We start from the raw sequence: 18926 nt of genomic DNA, 5'->3' as shown, positions 1-18926 counted from the left end.
TATTTGTTGAGCAAAAGCAAATGACATTCCTCCAAATTTAAGTGCTTAAGGTTTTGCTTCCTTGTTTTGGTTCTAATAGGTGGTTTGGAGCATCCATCAATCTTCCAAGTTTTAACAAATGCCTCTGGGCTACAATACTTTTAATTAAAAAGAGCAATTTTAATTGTAGAATATTCACTATATCAGGCTGCTACCGATTGTTAATAAGGCGCAGCCCTGACAGGAAAGAGTAGACACCAAGAGAGAGGGACTTTGCACAAAATTAAAATAATCTGCTTCACGCCTTCTCCACTGGGGCTGTGCTCTTAGACAAGCTTCTTTGGAAATCATTTAATAGGCAGAGATTCCCAGTTCTCTTTCTCTGTCATCAACAGTTCTTTCTTCATCACGTACTTTCCCCAGTTTCACTGCTGCAAGACACTCCAAAGAAAAGTGGGGAGAGGTAAATGATGAAGAAGATTCTAAGAACTCTTCTACCCTTAGTCTCAGATTCATTTTATAGCCTTAGCGGTCCTTTACTTAAAAAGCCTGTCATTGACTATATTCAGTACTTCTTCCTATGTTTCTGGCCTTATCATCTCTTTGCAGTGAGGATTTATAGAAGACCTTCTCTTTTTCCTCTCTGCTTCTTCTGACTGTAGTAAGTTGTGGGGCCCTAGGACTTAGTTAATGCAGATCTGCATGATCAGTATCCTTCTGGGTAATAATAAAAAAAAGTAGCAAAAACAGAGTACCTTTTATTTCACTGTACTTGCTATGTATCAGGCTCAGTGTGAAACCCTTTTCTAGGAAATGCCTCATTTAGTCATTCCAACAATCGTGAGGAAGTTATTATCTCTATCTTCTAGATGAAGAAAGAGCCTTCAGAAAAATTAAAAAAAAAAACACACACACTTTTTCAGGGTCTTCTGCTAAGCAAAGATTTGAACAATGGTGTGTGAAGTAATGCTACCCACATTTTCAGCTCATGTCATTTTTGCCTCTCTGGAAAAAAGGTCTATATCTACTTTCACATCAATATCAGAGGTTCATGTGAATTAGAGAACAGCAGTCAAAGCTACCCTATCTCTTCCAACTGTGATGTAAGTCTTTGTGTTCTGACAATGGAAACAAAAGTCACTCTGCCTTTTCTAAGTGTTTTCTCTAAAACTGGAAACTCAATGGGAAAAATAAAGCAGTTTTTCATCACTTTCCTCCCAAAGCTAGAGTCCTCAATCAAGGATAACCAATATTTTCTTTTTTCCCCTACAGTCCTTTGACATTATTAAAGTCAACATAGAGTATAATAAAATTTGACTTCTCTCTAACCTTATTTCTAGACTAATTTAGGGTGGGCAAAATCAGAGAAGCATAAATTTTTAAAGGTCCTAATTTTGCTCTTAAAAACAAAAAAAAACTGTATAGTCTATGATTATCTCAGCTATATTAAAAAAAAAGTATTCCCAAGAGTAAGCGTTGTTATATTCTGAGTTTAATTTGTCTTATTACAAAGCTTAGAGACTTTTCTCATGCCACCATCAAGTACTGTGATTCTTAATAAACTTACTGATTAGATTTGATCTTCTCTCTCATGGGGAGTAGAATCATATCAGGGTTATCTCTGTCCAAAAGCCATGCCCTTAAAACCTACTTATGTTCCTCATTATAATTCCTGTTTAGCCATCCATATTGTCTAATTTTTTCCATTTATCTTCTTTTCTAAATTTCTCTCCTTGTTCTGAGCTTGGTTTTCGTCTCTCATTCACCTCTCATTTAGTCAGAATATACACAGCCCCTACTATATATCAGGTACAGTAAACAAATCCAAATTCCTGCCTGACAAATGTATAGTCTACAGGCAAATACAAATAACTAAGCAATGGTAAACCAAAGTGTGATGAGAAGTAGTAGAGAGAATATTACATAAGGAGAGATCTGGATTCCATAGCATAACATCTACATCAATCTATTGTTGTGGTGATTTAGTCACTAAGTCATGTCCGACTCTTGTGACCCCATGGAGTAGCCCACTAGGATCCTCTGTCCCATGAGGTTTCCCAGGCAAGAACTCTGGAGTTGGTTGCCATTTCCTTCTCTAGGGGAATCTTCCCAACCTAGGGATTGAATACATGTCTCCCACATTGCAGGCAGAGTTCTTTACTGCTGATCAACCTTGGAAGGGCCACTTCAATCTATAAATCTGCATCATTCACTTTGAGCATCCTTACTGGTCACGTCAAACTCAATTCTTAGATTATTTCCAGTACCAGACATGTTAAAGGCACATTTGCAAATATCTGAGCTATTTAGTCATAGTCTATTCTTTCTCCCCAAATATATTTTCCAGAGCTACTCTAGAGGAATAAATAGCTACTGCTAGTAAAGTTAGCATGACATCCTTTCAGGCAATTAAAATGTCATACGATTTACTTCTTTTGGCCAACAATTGAATGAATAGCTCCTCTCATTGAAAACAAAGCCCTAAGAAATATTTTTTTGATTCCTTCTATTTCTCTTTTTCAAAATAACATATATTGAATTTTTGTTTATTAAATACTTTTTAAAGTAAAGCAAAAGAGTAAAATAAAAAAGCCATTCATAATCCTACTACCTTGAGACAACCACTATTGATATTTGGGTGTATATACTTCCAGCATATTTTTAGATGAATACAGGTAAAATAATTAACAGAGAAAATGAAGTCATACTGTTGAGCCTATACATTCACACATATTCTGCATACAAATTTAGATTATACATCTTGATTAAAAAATGCTAATGCTAATCCTAAAATGTGGGTTTATAACGTAGAAGTCCTGTGTATATATTTTCCAAAAACCTGACATTTTGATGAAAGAGAAAGAATACTTCAAGATGATATTAAAGTGAATTCATAAAACAGAAAGCACCCACTTGCGAAGAGTTGCTAAAAGTCTGGTGTTCTAGAAAAGGCAATAAGTAGTATTTTATCCCTGTGTGGGCCAGTGTGAATGAATCCTAGCCCTTTTCTTTTCTATCCATTTAATCTTTGCTGGCATTCAATATTACGTCTCGAGCTGTCTCATATTTGCCTCTTGGATGTTCTGCCAGTTTTTTTTTTCTTTTTCAATCTGACCATGATGAAGATGGAAATCCTCGTATGTCCTTCAAATTCTTGTTTATTCCAAATAACAGGTAAAGTTATCATTCTTTCTAGTGTATTCTTTTCCAGACAGTGAGTGTTAAATGTGAGAATATTTTAAGAAATTTTAGAGGCAAGGTTTAAGTGTCACAGACAAAATGATATAAGATTGAGAATGCACCCATAAAATAAATTCATTAATCCAGATGCATAATGATAACTATGAGTTTCTATGTCTACAGGCAATATTTCTACAGACCACAAAAATAACTTAAAAGGAATATATAAACACACACAACTATGTAAAGAAAAGCAGAAAGTTCATAAGCTGAAGCACAGAATTTCTATTCTTTTAACATGTGATACCTTATTTAAATTTCAACACATTGAAAAAAACTACTGCTTGGTAAGCTGGCATGGTTCTTATTATTTTAAAGGAGTTCCTGTGTCACCAAGAAAAAAGATCTAAAGTTGTTCCTGATTTAGTTAACTAAAACTTCCAAAAGAAATACATGTAAATAAATAAAATTTCAGTAAATACTGACTTTATAGTCCATATTTATATATGGTAAAATGGTTACTTTACAGTTCTGATAAAATTGTTCCTTCATCAGTCTGCCTAATATCTTTTTTTTTTATTCTGTGGTATTTAGAGATCAAATTTTTTAAATCAACAAAAAATAAGGAGGGCTTGCCTGAAATAAGTTGTTTTCCATCATGTGGGTGCTAACATGGTGACTCTGCGAACAAGACCAACAGGCTTGTTGCAGAGAAAACAATGTACTGTAAATCGTCCCTAGAGATGCCAGGAAGATCACTCCACCAAAATACATTAGAAGTTGGTTAAACTGTGGTGATAAGCACAATAAAAACTGAAATGTCTTAAAAACTAAAATTAAGAGAGACTTTAAAAAATAATTGAAAAGAATTACAAATAACTATAGGTATAAATGAGAAAAACTTGAAGGAAGAAATTGGTTATTTGACAAATATTTTTCAATCTCAATAAGTATAATTTATCCTGCTAACATTGCATAATGGAAGAATTTATTACTACAACTTTAAAAATAAAACCTATAAGGTAAACTGGTACTGGAGACAGAAAGCAAAGTTTCAGCAACATTAAAAAAAATGACTTACACATTTTTTGTTTTGTTTTGTTTTTTACCCCTCCCAGAGCTTGGCAATGAATCTAGTGACTAGTTTTCAATCTTTCATGGTGTATAGTCCAAGGATCAAAAGAGTCCTAATCACCTGGTAAGTTATTAAACATATAAATTCCCATGTGTAGCAAATTATTTAACAATGATTTAGGACAGCTATAATAAAAATAAGGCATAATTCAGTAATCGGGAACTCAAATTTCTTCCAAAGGGCAAATTTCTTTCCTAAGAAAGCAGCGAGCTATGCTCATTTCCAAATTCCAATAATGATAAAAGATGTGAAGAAATTCAGCAAAAGTCAAAGAAATGATTAAAGGTTGAAACATTAGGTTTCTGCTCTAACCATGGAAGTTAAAGACATCATACCTATGTTACATGATTTCTAAGAGGTCAGAAGTTCTGCTGTGCTTTTAAAAAGTTCTTTCTCACTGCCTCCTACCCTCCCTCCCTCAAGAACAAAATGATTGTACTACTTTTTTTTTTTTTTAACTTTTGCCTTGCCGTGTGAACTTTCCCCATTAAAATCAGGAGAAATTTTTGTTAAGACTTAAAAAAAAATGATAACTATCCCATACGCTAGTGCTGCAGTTCCCCAAATAGTCATTAGCCTTACCTGCCACCGAGTATTTCCCCTGTGGACTGTCCTGCTCCGGAGCCTGATACTGCTAGCATATGAATCCTGTGTTTAGACTGAGATTGCTTTTTTACAGCTGGGGGATTTTCTTCTTGGCCATTTAGCAGTGTTACTATTTTGGAGCAGCCCAATAGTATTTCTCAAACCTTAATGTGTATAGATATCACCTGGGAATCTTGTTCACAGCTCAATAAATCAAGTTGGAGCCCAAAGACATGTATCTCCTGCTTGTTTCCAGGTGAGGCTGATATCTGATCCACAGACCACACTAATGTACATTCACTTATCAGCTCACAGTTTATTAACAACAGCTTCTGTCAGAGAAGACATCCCTACAGGACCAAGGATAAGCTCATGTTATTTTATTCCATTAAAGAGGGTTAAGAAATACCCTAATCAGAAACAATTAAATGGAGTCACCCTAAAGGGGTGACTTTAATGAGAGTACGTGAACTGAGAACTTCCAGATGTTCAAGATGGATTTAGAAAAGGCAAGGAACCAGAGATCAAACTGCCAACACCCACTGGATTATAGAAAAAGAAAGAGAGTCCCAGAAAAACATCTACTTCTGCTTTATTGACTATGTCAAGGCCTTTGACTATGTGGATCACAACATATTATGGAAAATTCTTCAAGAGATGGGAATACTAGACCACCTGACCTGCCTCCTGAGAAATGTGCATGCAGATCAAGAACCAACAGTTAGAACTGGACATGGAATAAATTATTGGTTCCAAATTGGGAAGGGAGTACGTCAAGGCTGCATATTGTTACCCTGCTCATTTAACTTATATGCAGAGTATATCATGAGAAATGCCAGGCAGGATGAAGCACAAGCTGGAACCAAGATTGCTGGGAGAAATATCAACAACCTCAGATATGCAGATGAAACCACCCTTATGGCAGAAAGTGAAGAACTAAAGAGCCTCTTGATGAAAGTGAAAGAGGAGAATGGAAAAGCTAGCTTAAAACTCAACATTCAAAAAAACTAAGATCATGACATCTGATCCCATTACTTCATGGCCAATAGATGGAGAAACAATGGAAACAGTGAGAGACTTTATTATATTCTTGGGCTCAAAAATCACTGCAGATGGTGACTGCAGCCATGAAATTAAAAGACGCTTTCTCCTTGGAAGAAAAGCTATGACCAACATAGACAGCATATTAAAAAGCAGACACATTACTTTGCCAACAAAGGTCCATCTACTCAAAGCTATGGTTTTTCTAATAGTCATGTATAGATGTGAGAGTTGGACCATAAAGAAAGCTGAATGCCAAATTCTTTTGAACTGTGGTGTTGGAGAAGACTCTTGAGAGTCCCCTGGACTGCAAGGAAATCAAACAAGTCAATCTGAAAGGAAATCAGTCCTGACTATCATTGGAAGGACTGATGTTGAAGCTGAAGTTCTAATACTTTGGTCAGCTGATGTGAAGAACTGACTCATTGGAAAAGACCCTGATACTGGGAAAGATGGAAGTCAGTAGGAGAAGGTGATGACAGAGGATGAGATGATCAGATGGCATCATCGACTTAATGGACATGAGTTTGAGCAAGCTCCAGCAGTTGGTGATGGACAGGGAAGCCTGGCTGTCCATGGGGTTCAAACAGTTGGACACAACTGAGTGACTGAACTGACTGACTGACTGACTGACTGGTGGATTCCTAGAGACGAGGTAGGGTATACCTTAACACAATGCAGGGGTAAAAGGGGAGTTGAAAGTCAAAAAACACTAATTTCCCTCACAGCACAATTTTCTAGAATTATCATCATTCAGGATAATTGGATTCAGGATGGTAAAGGGAACAGTAACAAAATTAGAGTAGAGTCAGGTACTGGGTTTTGCTTTTGTCTTTTAAAGTAAACAAGCTTTTTTTTTTTCAAGATTTAAGATAACCTAAAGAAATTTCTTTCTGTCTTTTTCACTTGGGATTTTTCAAATTCAATTTTGCCTTACATATTCAATGATTTTAACCTAATTAATAGTTATTAAACAAAATGACTCATATTATACTTTTTGCTTCCTTACTTGTCACCCAAATAGGAATGGGCATAGTTTCCCCACATAGAACAAGAATATGTATTTTAACTGTCAGTGCTTACCTTTGGCAACGTGTGACAAAGATTACCTATATATACTCTCAGCTACCAAGGGAAAATTTCATGCAAAGATGGGCTCGATAAAGGACAGCAACAGTGTGGACTTAACAGAAGCAGAAGATATTAAGAAGAAGTGGCAATAATACACAGAAGAACTATACAAAAAAGATCTTCACGACCCAGATGATCATGATGGTGTGATCACTCACATTCACCTAGAGCCAGACATCCTGGAATGTAAAGTCAAGTGGGCCTCAGGAAGCATCACTACAAACAAAGCTAGTGGAGGTGATAGAATTCCAGTTGAGCTATTTCAGATCCTGAAAGATGATGCTGTGAAAGTGCTACACTCAATATGCCAGCAAATTTGGAAGACTCAGCAGTGGCCACAGGACTGGAAAAGGTCAGTTTTCATTCCAATCCCAAAGAAAGGCAATGCCAAAGAATGCTCAAACTACCGCACAATTGCACTCATCTCACAACGCTATTAAAGCAATGCTCAAAATTCTCCAAGCCAGGCTTCAGCAATACGTGAACCGTGGACTTCCAGATGTTCAAGCTGGTTTTAGAAAAGGCAGAGGAACCAGAGATCAAATTGCCAACATCCGCTGGATCATAGAAAAAGCAGAGAGCTCCAGAAAAACATCTATTTCTGCTTTATTGACTATGCCAAATCCTTTGACTGTGTGGATCACAATAAACTGTGGAAAATTCTGAAAGAGATGGGAATACCAGATCACCTGACCTGCCGCTTGAGAAACCTGTGTGCAGGTCAGGAAGCAACAGTTACAACTGGACATGGAACAACAGACTGGTGTTGTTCTGGACTGGAAAAGAGTACATCAAGGCTGTATATTGTCATCCTGCTTATTTAACTTACATGTGGAATACATCATGAGAAATGCTTGACTGGAAGAAGCACAAGCTGGAATCAAGATTGCTGGGAGAAATGTCAATAACCTCAGATATGCAGATGACACCACCCTTATGGCAGAAAGTGAAGAACTAAAACGCCTCTTGATGAAAGTGAAAGAGGAGAGTGAAAAAGTTGGCTTAAAGCTCAACGTTCAAAAAACTAAGATCATGGCATCTGGTCCCATCACTTCATGGCCAATAGATGGTGTAACAATGGAAGCAGTAACAGACTTTATTTTCTTGGGCTCCAAAATGACTGAAGATGGTGACTGCAGCCATGAAATTAAAAGACACTTGCTCCTTGGAAGAAAAGCTATGACTAACCTAGATAGCATATTAAAAAGCAGAGACATTACTTTGCTGACAAAGGTCCATCTAGTCAAAGCTATGGTTTTTCCAGTAGTCACGTATGGATGTGAGAGTAGGACTATAAAGAAAGCTGAGCACTGAAGAATTGATGTTTTTGAACTGTGGTGTTGGAGAAGACTCTTGAGAGTCCCTTGGACTGCAAGGAGATCCAACCAGTCCATCCTAAAGGAGATCAGTCCTGGGTATTCATTGGGAGGACTGATGTTGAAGCTGAAACTTCAATACTTTGGCCACCTGATGTGGAGAGCTGACTCATTTAAAAAGACTCCGATGCTGGTAAAGATTGAGGGCAGGATGAGAAGTGGACGGCAGAGGATGAAATGGTTGGATGGCATCACCAAATCAATGGACTTGGGTTTGGGTAGACTCTGGGAGTTGGTGATGGACAGGGAGGCCTGGTGTGCTGAGGTTCATGGAGTCACAAAGAGTTGGACATGACTGAGTGACTGAACTGAACTCTCAGCTACAGAACATTCATTATATTCTCTTCCTACAATGAATAATTTAGATCAAACATATTCTACTGACTGGAATAAGAACTGAATTATGACTAATTACTATGAGAATGAGATACCAAATTGAATGATTTTTAAAAATTTTAATAATAAAAGGCTATAGCAATTCACTCTATTAGTTAAATCCCTTTATCATTTAAAGTAATAATATAACTAATTCTACTTTTTTGTACAATTATCCAGTTTTCCCCCACAGGTCATTTTGTTTTTGTAACTCAGAATTCAGTTTTATCAGCAGCACCTAGTTATTTGCATTGACAATGCCAAATAAAAGATGCCTGCGCTATAAATTTAATTCCTAGGTAGCTCATTAAAGCACAAAAAGCAGAACAAAATAAATAGTCATTTTAAGTATTTAGAATAAAAAAAATTTTTTAATTAAAAGTAATTAGTCTTCTCCAAGTCTCAAAGTGACTAAGTCTCTTCTGTATTAGTCGTCTTTCTTTTCCCATGTCTACCTGCTATAAATTGGTAAGTAAGATACATTAAGGTGCAGAGGAAAGGACAAATTGTTCATACTGAATTCATTCCCCAAAGCAGCAAAGATAGAATTAGACATGAAAGGGTATGCGTGTGCGTGGGGAGGTGCTAAGTCGTTTCAGTTGTATCCGACTCTTTGAGACCTGATGGGCTGTAGCCCTCCATACTCCTCTGTCCACAGGATTCTCCAACCTTTAATACAATGAAAATAACCAATGTGTTTGGAAACAATCATCTGTAATAGAATAATCCTGTGTTACTTTCCTCACCTCTAGAAGGACACTTAGGCTCTGCAGATAGTCCTGTATCTAGTATTCCTTGAAACACTGGCAAGAAGAAACCTTATGAGCCCAGATGAGCCTCCTAGTCAATAACCTTATAGAGACAGCCTTATAGTTTCTTTAGTAATTTGACCAGTTCAAGCGCAAATATCCATTTCCTCCACCATTTCATTTTTTCTTTTTTCTGTGCAAGTGGAGACCAAGTAAATGCCAGAAAATGAAGCACAGCTTGTAAAGAGTTACTTCATTTATTCATGGACCCAGCCACCAGTGTAGAGGGGTGGGGTGCTAACCACAAACAGGTGGTATCATTAAAATATTGTTGCCAGGTAATTATATAGTACAATCCTTTCAGGAGAAACAGCCAATTAATCTTTGTACCAAAGCAAAACAGGAGAGTCATTTTTGAATGTAACATTTGAAATAAGTCTGGAATGATATCTAAGCTCAACTTCATAGCACCATTATCTCAGACATTCCTAGGACAAGTCTCAGGCTTCTCATAAGTGGTGATAAAAATAATCCTATCTTATGTGAAAATCAAACAAGATAATTTCTGAAAAATACATCAAATACAATGCCTAGATCATATAAATTCACTTTTAGGTCACAGCTATTATTGTATTCCCTAAATTTTAAGAAACTATTGCTTGTAAAACACATGATTCATTTACTAAAAGCTTTTCATGAAAATATACTATCTTAAATATATACAAATATGCAAAATGTATTCCAATTTATGAGAAAATTTTTCTACTGGAAAAGTCTTAGGATGAAAAAAATCTGCAATTATCATTTGGAGTGCTCACTTCTGTTTTGATTGGATGTTTCCAGGAAAGTCAGTAAAATGTGTGATAGTGTGTATGTGTGTGTGCTTACCTATATTTATATTAATTACAAAAAATAGTTATATAAAATAAGAGTAGCAATATTAAAGAATGTCTTTATGTCTCACTAGAGAATAAAAAAAGGAAAATACCTAATGTCTTTTTCAAAGACATACATTTTGAGATCTCATTCACTACTACTGTATTGATTGTTTAAATATTGCTCATACTCACTCCTTAATTTAAATTCACACAGAGTCTTTTCAGGTCATGTGTTGGTTGGCAAATCTGTGTGTCTAAATCTCTTCATTCAGTTTATACCAAATTTTTGTCTAGTCTAAGACACAGAGTAAGACATTTTTATACTTCATAAAATACACTACATGTATCCCTACATTCAGGCTTCCCTGGTGGCTTATCAGTAAAGAATTGCCTGTCAACGGAGGAGGCACAGGTTCGATCTTTGGGTTGGGAAGATCCCCTGGAGAAGGAAAGGAAAACCTATTCCAGTATTCTTGCCTGGGAAATATCATGGACAGAGGAGTCTGCCGGCTACAGTCCATCTGGTTGTAAAAAATTCAGATACGATTTATTAACTAAACAATAAATACATCCCTACATTCCACCAAAGATGATTGAGGGAAAAACATTTGCTTTGCCAAATTATAACTCTAGAGCTGGTAGATGGCTATATTCATAGATGTTTATTTAACAAGTGATTAGAAGTTCAGAATTAAAATAATACAAATATGACTTAGATATGAAAATATCTTTTCTGCAAGGTATCAACAAGATGGTACAGTAGTAAGTCGGAAAGATTTATAAAAGCCACATATGCTCCTGGTCCTAATAAATTGATTCAACTTTCTCCTTTCTCTTTCCTCAGCATCCTAGTAAATGAAAAACTATTACGTCACAATGACAGAAGCAAATAGAGATTTAGATAATGGTACTGTTGGAGCCTTCATATATTTCAAAAAGTTCCATGTATAAAAAGGCACATACCAGGGATAAATCTAAAATGATAAAATTTCTCATGAAGGAGCACTTACTCCTTCATCTCTCTACACAAACATACATTATTCTCTAACTCTCTCTGGCCCCTGTATAATGAGTTGCACAAAATACAAATTATTTTTCCTTCTAGTGGTAGAAAATCCCACATAAGGAATAATATGATTCATAAAAGGTGAATCAAAGGTTAAAAAAAAATCAAAACAAAACTGGCTCCCTTCAGTGCCATGTTAAAGAAAATGCTTGGTGAATGGCAAAGATGTGTAACTATTTTATAAATATATACGTTTCTTTATGGCCAGAGATAACACTAAGAACACAACTGAAAAGACAAGTAAGGGGTGACATTTTTTTCCACACTGTAATTGAACATGTATCTTTGTAATTATTGTCGTTTCTCCTAATGGTAAACATTGATCAGCCAAAGGACCTCTAAGTTGATGCACTGTTATAGGATAAAGCCATGTGATTACAGATTATATATAAGGCCAGTTTCAGCTGAATATATACTGTGCAGTCTCCTGTGCCCCACACTCGAAAAGGTCTATGCTTGATGTCTGATGGGACAATGAAGCATGAGCTTGAGCAAAGCATAAATGTGTAGTATATGTATCCATCACTCTTTCTTTCCCTGTTCTCATGTAACATTTGCCATATCCCCTGAGCACAGGGGGCTTCCCAGATGGTGCTAGTGCTAAAGAATCTGAGTGCCAATGCAGGAGACATAAGAGACGCAGGTTCAATCCCTGGGTCAGGAAGATCCTCTGAAGGAGGAAATGGCAACCCACTCCACTATTCTTGCCTGGAAAATCCCATGGACAGAGGAGCCTGGCGGGCTACGGTCCACAGAGTCATAAGGAGTCAGACATGAATGAAGTGACTTAGCACAGCAATTCTGAGCATGGGAATCTGGTGTACTCATGGAATATGGGACTTCAGCAAGTCACAAAGTGAGTACAAGGTAGGAGTATTACATCCATGACTGAATAAGCAGGGGTACTGACAGCCCTGAGAGGCTTCCCATTTGAAACTGAATTTGCTTCAAATGCAGAAAGAAAGCATTCTAAGAAACCCAGATGACTGAAGATGACTTAAGAACTCTATCAGATAATCTTTTTTGTGTTATTTCCTCCCATTAGCCAGCTACTTGTGCTGAAAATCATGACACAGAAACAAAGGTAAGTAGGATGACCATAGTTCCTCTTCCTTTCATCCATCCTTAGTAATCAGTAAAGCAAAGATAAGAGTATTGCTTTAACTACCACTGATAGGCTGACGAGATTCAAATCTATCTATTCAGACCATGTTTAAAGTTTATACATTCACTTAACTACTGCAAATCTCGGCTAGCATCCGCGGTATGCCTCTCAAAATTATTAGATGGGAAATCAGAATAATTACCCATGCACTACCCAACCTTGTCAAAATATTTTTCTTTGTTTTTCCCATTTTAGTGAATAGCTCTGTTAGATCCAGTCATCTAATCCAGAATTTCAACACCAATCAAACACCATGTTTTGTCAATACTAACTCCTAAAATCCTTCGAATCTTCTCCTTTCTAGTCTCCATGATTTTTGTGCACAGACCCATCCACTTGGCCTGGATTATCGTTCTTTGCTCCTGTTATCACGCCCCTCCAATATATTCCAACTCTGCACTTGCTGCCTGAGTAATACTTCTAGAAGGCAGATAGGATCTTACCACTTCCTTGCTAACAAAACATATTAATGACTTTAACTCTTTCAGACACAAAATCCAGCATCTTTAATGTTACTTACAGGCAAATTCAGCTGAAGCATCTGTGTTTTTCTCCACACTTATATTTTGCCTTTCCCCTTTGTATCCTAGGCTCTGACTACATGCAGTTACTTAAATTTCCTAAACAGGCTCACTGCTTTCTTCTGTATTGTTGATACACACATATCCAGTATTTTCTAGCTATCATTATTCAAACTAATACCTATATCACCTTATTGGCCTATATGAATACCTGAATGAATTGTTGGCAAACAGTTAAGTATCACTATTATTATAGTAGAAGAGGAGAAAAAGGCAAAGGAGAAAAGGAAAGATATACCCATCTCAATGCCGAGTTCCAAAGAATAGAAAGGAGAGATAAGAAAACCTTCTTCAGTGATCAATGCAAAGAAATAGAGGAAAACAATAGAATAGAAAAGACTAGAGGTCTCTTCAAGAAAATTAGAGCTTCCAAGGGAACATTTCATGCAAAGATGGGCTCGATAAAGGACAGAAATGGTATGGACCTAACAGAAGCAGAAGATATTAAGAAGAGGTGGCAAGAATACACAGAAGAACTGTACAAAAAAAAAAAAAAATCTTCATGACCAATAACAACAACGGTATATTCACTCACCTAGAGCTAGACATCCCAGAATGTGAAGTCAAGTGGGCCTTAGGATGCATCACTATGAACAAAGCTAGTGGAGGTGATGGAATTCCAGTTGAGCTATCTCAAATCCTAAAAGATGATGCTGTGAAAGTGCTACACTCAATACGCCATCAAATTTGGAAAACTCAGCAGTGGCCACAGGACTGGAAAAGGTCAGTTTTCATTCCAATCCCAAAGAACAGAAAGCCAAAGAATGTTCAAACTACTGCACAATTGCATTCATCTCACACGCTAGCAAAGTAATGCTCACAATTTTCCAAGCCAGGCTTCAGCAGTATGTGAACCGAGACTTTCCAGATGTTTAAGCTGGATTTAGAAAAGGCAGAGGAACCAGAGATCAAATTGCCAACATCCGCTGAACCATCAAAAAAGCAAGAGAGTTCCAGAAAAACATCTACTTCTGCTTTATTGACCATGCCAAAGCCTTTGACTGTGTGGATCACAATAAACTGTGAACATTCTTCAAAAGATGGGAATACCAGACCACCTTATCTGCCTCTTGAGAAATCTATACAGGTCAAGAAGCAACAGTTAGAACTGAACATGGAACAACAGACTTGTTCCAAATTGGGAAAGGAGTATGTCAAGGCTATATATGGTCACCCTGCTTCTTTAACTTACATGCAGGGTACATAATGCTAAATGCTGGGCTGGATGATACACAAGCTGGAATCAACATTTCTGGGACAAATATCAACAAATTCAGATTCACTGATGACACCACCCTTATAGCAGAAAGCAAATAAGAACTAAAGAGCCTTTTGATGAAAGGGAAAGAGGAGAGTTAAAAAGCTGGCTTAAAACTCAACATTAAAAAAACTAAGATCATGGCATCTGGTTCCATTACTTCATGGCAAATAGATGGGGAAATAATGGAAACAGTGACAGACTTTATGTTTTTGTTCTCCAAAATCGCTGCAGGTGGTGACTGCAGCCATGAAATTAAAAGACACTTGCTCCTTGGAAGAAAAGTTATGGCCAACCTAGACAGCATGTTAAAAAGCAGAGACATTACTTTGCTGACAAAGGTTAATCTAGTCAAAGCTATGGTTTTTCCAGTAGTCATGTATGGATGTGAGAGTTGGTCCATAAAGAAAGCTGAGCACCAAATAATTGACGCTGTTGCACTGCAGTGTTGGAGAAGACTCTTGAGAGTCCCTTAGCCTACAAGGAAATCAAACCAGTCAATCCTATGGGAAATCAGTCCTGAATATTCATTGAAAGGATGATGCTGAAGCTGAAGCTCCAATACTTTGATCACCTGATACGAGGAACTGACTCTTTGGAAAAGATGCTGATGCTGGGAAAGATTGAAGGCGGGAGGAGAAGGGGACGACAGAGGATGAGATGGTTCGATGGCATCACTGACTCAATGGACATGAGTTTTAGCAAGCTCTGGGGTTTGGTGATGGACAGGGAAGCCTGGCATGCTGCCACCCGTGTGGTCACAAACAGCTGGACACGACTGAGTAACTGAACTGAACTAGCAGTAAGACTTTTTGATAAACTGGCCTGAAGACTGGAATATTTTAGCTCTTTTCGGAACGCTTAATGAAAATTTCGCTAAGTGCAGTAACACAGATGTAGTATCATAGGACTGTCTCCAGGGGGAAAGCAGGAGTCAGAGCAGATCCATAAAAGGGTGACCCATGAATGGAGTATAAAATAAGTAGGGGGCATCTGTTAAAAAAAAAGAGTGTTGAGGCTGATAAAGGCACTCTATGAGGAGATATGGAATATGCAGGGGCATGAGAAAATGGGGTTTTGGGAATTTTATTGAGTTCAGAATGACTGGACCACCTTATGCATGATAGTGGGAATGAAAAAAAAGATCTGGTTTAAGAAATTTTTCAGAAACCAAATAAAGAAACTTTAATGAATAACAGAATAAAGGAAATCAGAGACAAAAGAAGTTGACCGTAATATACAAACTCAAGTTTAGTCTAAGAGATCATTAGGCCCATCACTGAGACTACATAGATATTGAGAAATAGTGAAAAATGAGAAGGGTAAAGTTTTTGGAGCCTGTAGAAACCCAGGAAAAGATGGTCAATAAGTTGTGAGGGTAGGAATATTAGAGGGTTTGGAGCTTCAGATATTTATGAAATGTTATGAGAATTTTCAATACTTGAACAACTTGTGTAAGTGATTCCATCACATGGCAATTAATATCAATGTGCCTGTAGGGTTCAAGTCATTATTTCTGAATGTAAATTTGTTTAATGTATATTTTTTTCTCAAAACTTGTACCTTAGTAAGATGGAAACACTGAAAGAATATAATTTTGACTAAAAGTAAGGATAGTTGCTATAAAGTACACTTTCCAGGAAAAGTAGTTTTGGAATCATTTGTTCATTGATTCTTTCAAAATATATCAAGTGCCTATTTTATGCCAGATGTCAAGGTAGTTTATACATTAGTATGAAACAAAACAACATTCCTATTTTCAAATTCTTCAAAATGTATTTAGAAAACAAATAATAAAACTTTAAGTCTGGAAGAAACTTAGGGAATCTAAATCTCAATTACATCACATTAAAAGTGAGAACATCAAAATCAGAGCTATTTAAGAATGTAATAAGGAGAATCACAGTACTCCTGGGTGGCTCTTTCCCTGGCATTGAGTCAATGATCCAGTTACATTCTAAACTGGGATACTGACATCGTGAACACATCAACACAGTGTCTGTTGAAAGACGAACCATGTTACAGCCCAGTCTACAAAGAAAATATGACACTGTCATCCACACCACTTTGGCCAGAACTCAGCAGCATGACCTCTACCTTACTCAGCAGAGGTGGGGAAATACTGTCTTCCATTTTGCTTAAAAAAAAAGAAAAAACTGGTGAGCAAACAGCTCAGCTCTGTAACTTTTCTAGTAGGAAGAGCAGTTTCTGGGTTTTTTTCTTTATCCTCTGAAGCCTGAAAATCTATAAAAACCAATGTTCAGATTTACTTGGCTTGACATATTGCCCTCAAAATGAAAGCCAGCTTCAGCACTCCACCGGCTTTTCTGGGTGGTTTTGCCACCGTATACAAGCATTTATGAAGATATTTTCAACAATTTACACACCATTTTTAGCTATTTTAACTGGATTATTACTCCAGTTACCTAGTGCATCATGCTGGAAACAGGAGGCCAACTTTTCACATTTATTTCTGTCAATTTTACTTCTAGTCCTTTTTGAGTCTTTAATTCCAATCTATCTTGATAAATTAGACATTGATTAGTATTCAATCATTTTCAGGCACTATCTCCTAATTTCATAAATATGCTTTCTTTATCTTCATCAAAATCGCCAATAAAAATGTCCAACAGGACAGATTCAGGACAAAAGAACATAACAGGCCTCTGTAGAATAGAATGTCTGGCACTGTTCCCAATGCTAACTCCATGGAGGATAGCAAAGATCGAGTATGCCAGGTACCAGGAACACAAATCCACTTCTGCCACTGCATCTTGGTATCAGACTCACCAAGGAAAACACAATGTAGTCAAGCACTGGATGGAGCAATGCTTTTACCCACATAGAGAAGAGACTGAGCAAGACCAATTCTAGTAATGGGTGTCGATCCCCCATGGCTAGTGGGTCCCCACAGCTGACTCCCAGCAGCCTGTATGCACACCCTTGTGATGCAGGATGACTCCAACCAGTGGAGCATGACATTCTGAGAGCTGGGGGTGTGACTGAAGGCCACTGACACACGTGCTTAAGCAGAACAAAGGAGTACACATTGTGTGAGGCTGGAACAGGGAAAGATCTTCCCACACAAGGCAATCAGCTTGACACAGGCAGTGTGGGCTCTTACCAAGAGACTGTTCAGATCCAAGGAGCATTCTTATGTGGCAGAGAGGAGGTCAAAAGACTACACGTGAGACTGCCATTCTCAGCAGTTTTTCAGCAGGTAAATGTGGCAAAGTGTTCTACAACTACCCAACATTCTTGAGTCATTTACTCGCTGGCCATAAATCATTCTTTCTCCTTCTCTGAAACACCTGAAGTATTTTCTAAACTACAGGTCAACATCTAATTAGATCTTTACTATTGGTCATTCTGAGGCAGCATTTCTTCTACCAGAATAACCACACAAAGGGAGTTCTTAATCTGTTACTATTACGCTGGTGACAATGGATATCTGGTATTGAACACCATTTGGTTCCAGAGATGGGCCTGAAGCACCAGTAAATAGTTTAGAAAACTTTAAATACATAATGAGCTCACATGCAAAACAGTATATGTCCACCTGTTCGATTAAGCTGTGAATAATTATATATATTCTATCCTTTTCTTCACTTCTAGTGAAATTATATCTCGTTTGTTTCATCTCATGCTTTTCTTCAAAAGGCAATTTTGAAATTTTTGTCTTCAGCTTTTTGAATCAAGGCCTAACGACCACCTTTGTTTATCATCACCAAATAACTTTTAAAGGCAATTTCTCTCTCTCTCTCTCTTTTGACCTACTTATTTTCCCACTCTAGTTTACAAAGTAGAATATCAAACCTGAAAGTCTGTTTTAAAATTGGCAAACAATGAAATTACATAGTTCATTCGCAAAATGCTCATAAGGTTTTAAGATTAAATTGTGAAGACTTAATTATTTTATTATTTTGGATGTATTTTCATTCTGAATCTATAACCTGAAACAAAGAGAACTGCTTTTGTGAAGTCACTTGTGCTATTCTGTGAAATATTGTTCCTTTCACACTTAGAAATCACTATTCATCTTTCTATTTTACCAGGTAAAATTTAAGCATTCCAAAATAAATTAAACAGCTTGCATTCCATATGAAGTCTGTTTACACTGAAGCTGATTCATATCTACTAAAATCTGATGTATACTTTATCAAACTTAAGTTGAGATTTCAGAACTCAAACACACATTTTTATTTTACTGTACCTTGAGGCACATAAAACAAGTCCATTTAATGTGATTATCAGACTGAAATATCATCTTGAGATGAAAACTATTCTTTCTACAGAACTAATATCATCCCCTGGCATTGTAGCTTTCACATTTAAAATATAGAAGTGAGATGTTTATTTTTTTAACAGTGATATATTTCATAGGATTCAGATTATGAAATTAAATGTGTTTATGCCACACTTGTTCC

General features: G+C 36.9%; 1 protein-coding gene across 3 annotated transcripts in view; it reads right to left on the bottom strand.

Annotated features, from left to right (window-relative positions):
• Nucleotides 1-5098, bottom strand: part of GRID2 (glutamate ionotropic receptor delta type subunit 2) — a 640427-nt gene extending 635329 nt beyond the window's left edge. For 2 of the 3 annotated variants that reach the window (XM_055587660.1, XM_055587661.1), the window contains exon 1: nucleotides 4877-5096. The gene's annotated coding sequence lies outside the window, so the exon portion shown is untranslated. Of the gene's footprint in view, nucleotides 1-4876 lie in introns of all 3 variants that reach the window. The other variant, XM_055587659.1, reaches the window with a different exon arrangement.
• Between the last annotated feature and the right edge of the window lie 13828 nt (nucleotides 5099-18926).

Source organism: Bubalus kerabau, chromosome 7 (assembly GCF_029407905.1).
Source record: "Bubalus kerabau isolate K-KA32 ecotype Philippines breed swamp buffalo chromosome 7, PCC_UOA_SB_1v2, whole genome shotgun sequence".
NCBI classification, from domain to species: Eukaryota; Metazoa; Chordata; class Mammalia; order Artiodactyla; family Bovidae; genus Bubalus; species Bubalus kerabau.
Note: the sequence above shows the minus strand (reverse complement) of the source record. Positions and strands in the feature narration are given on the sequence as shown.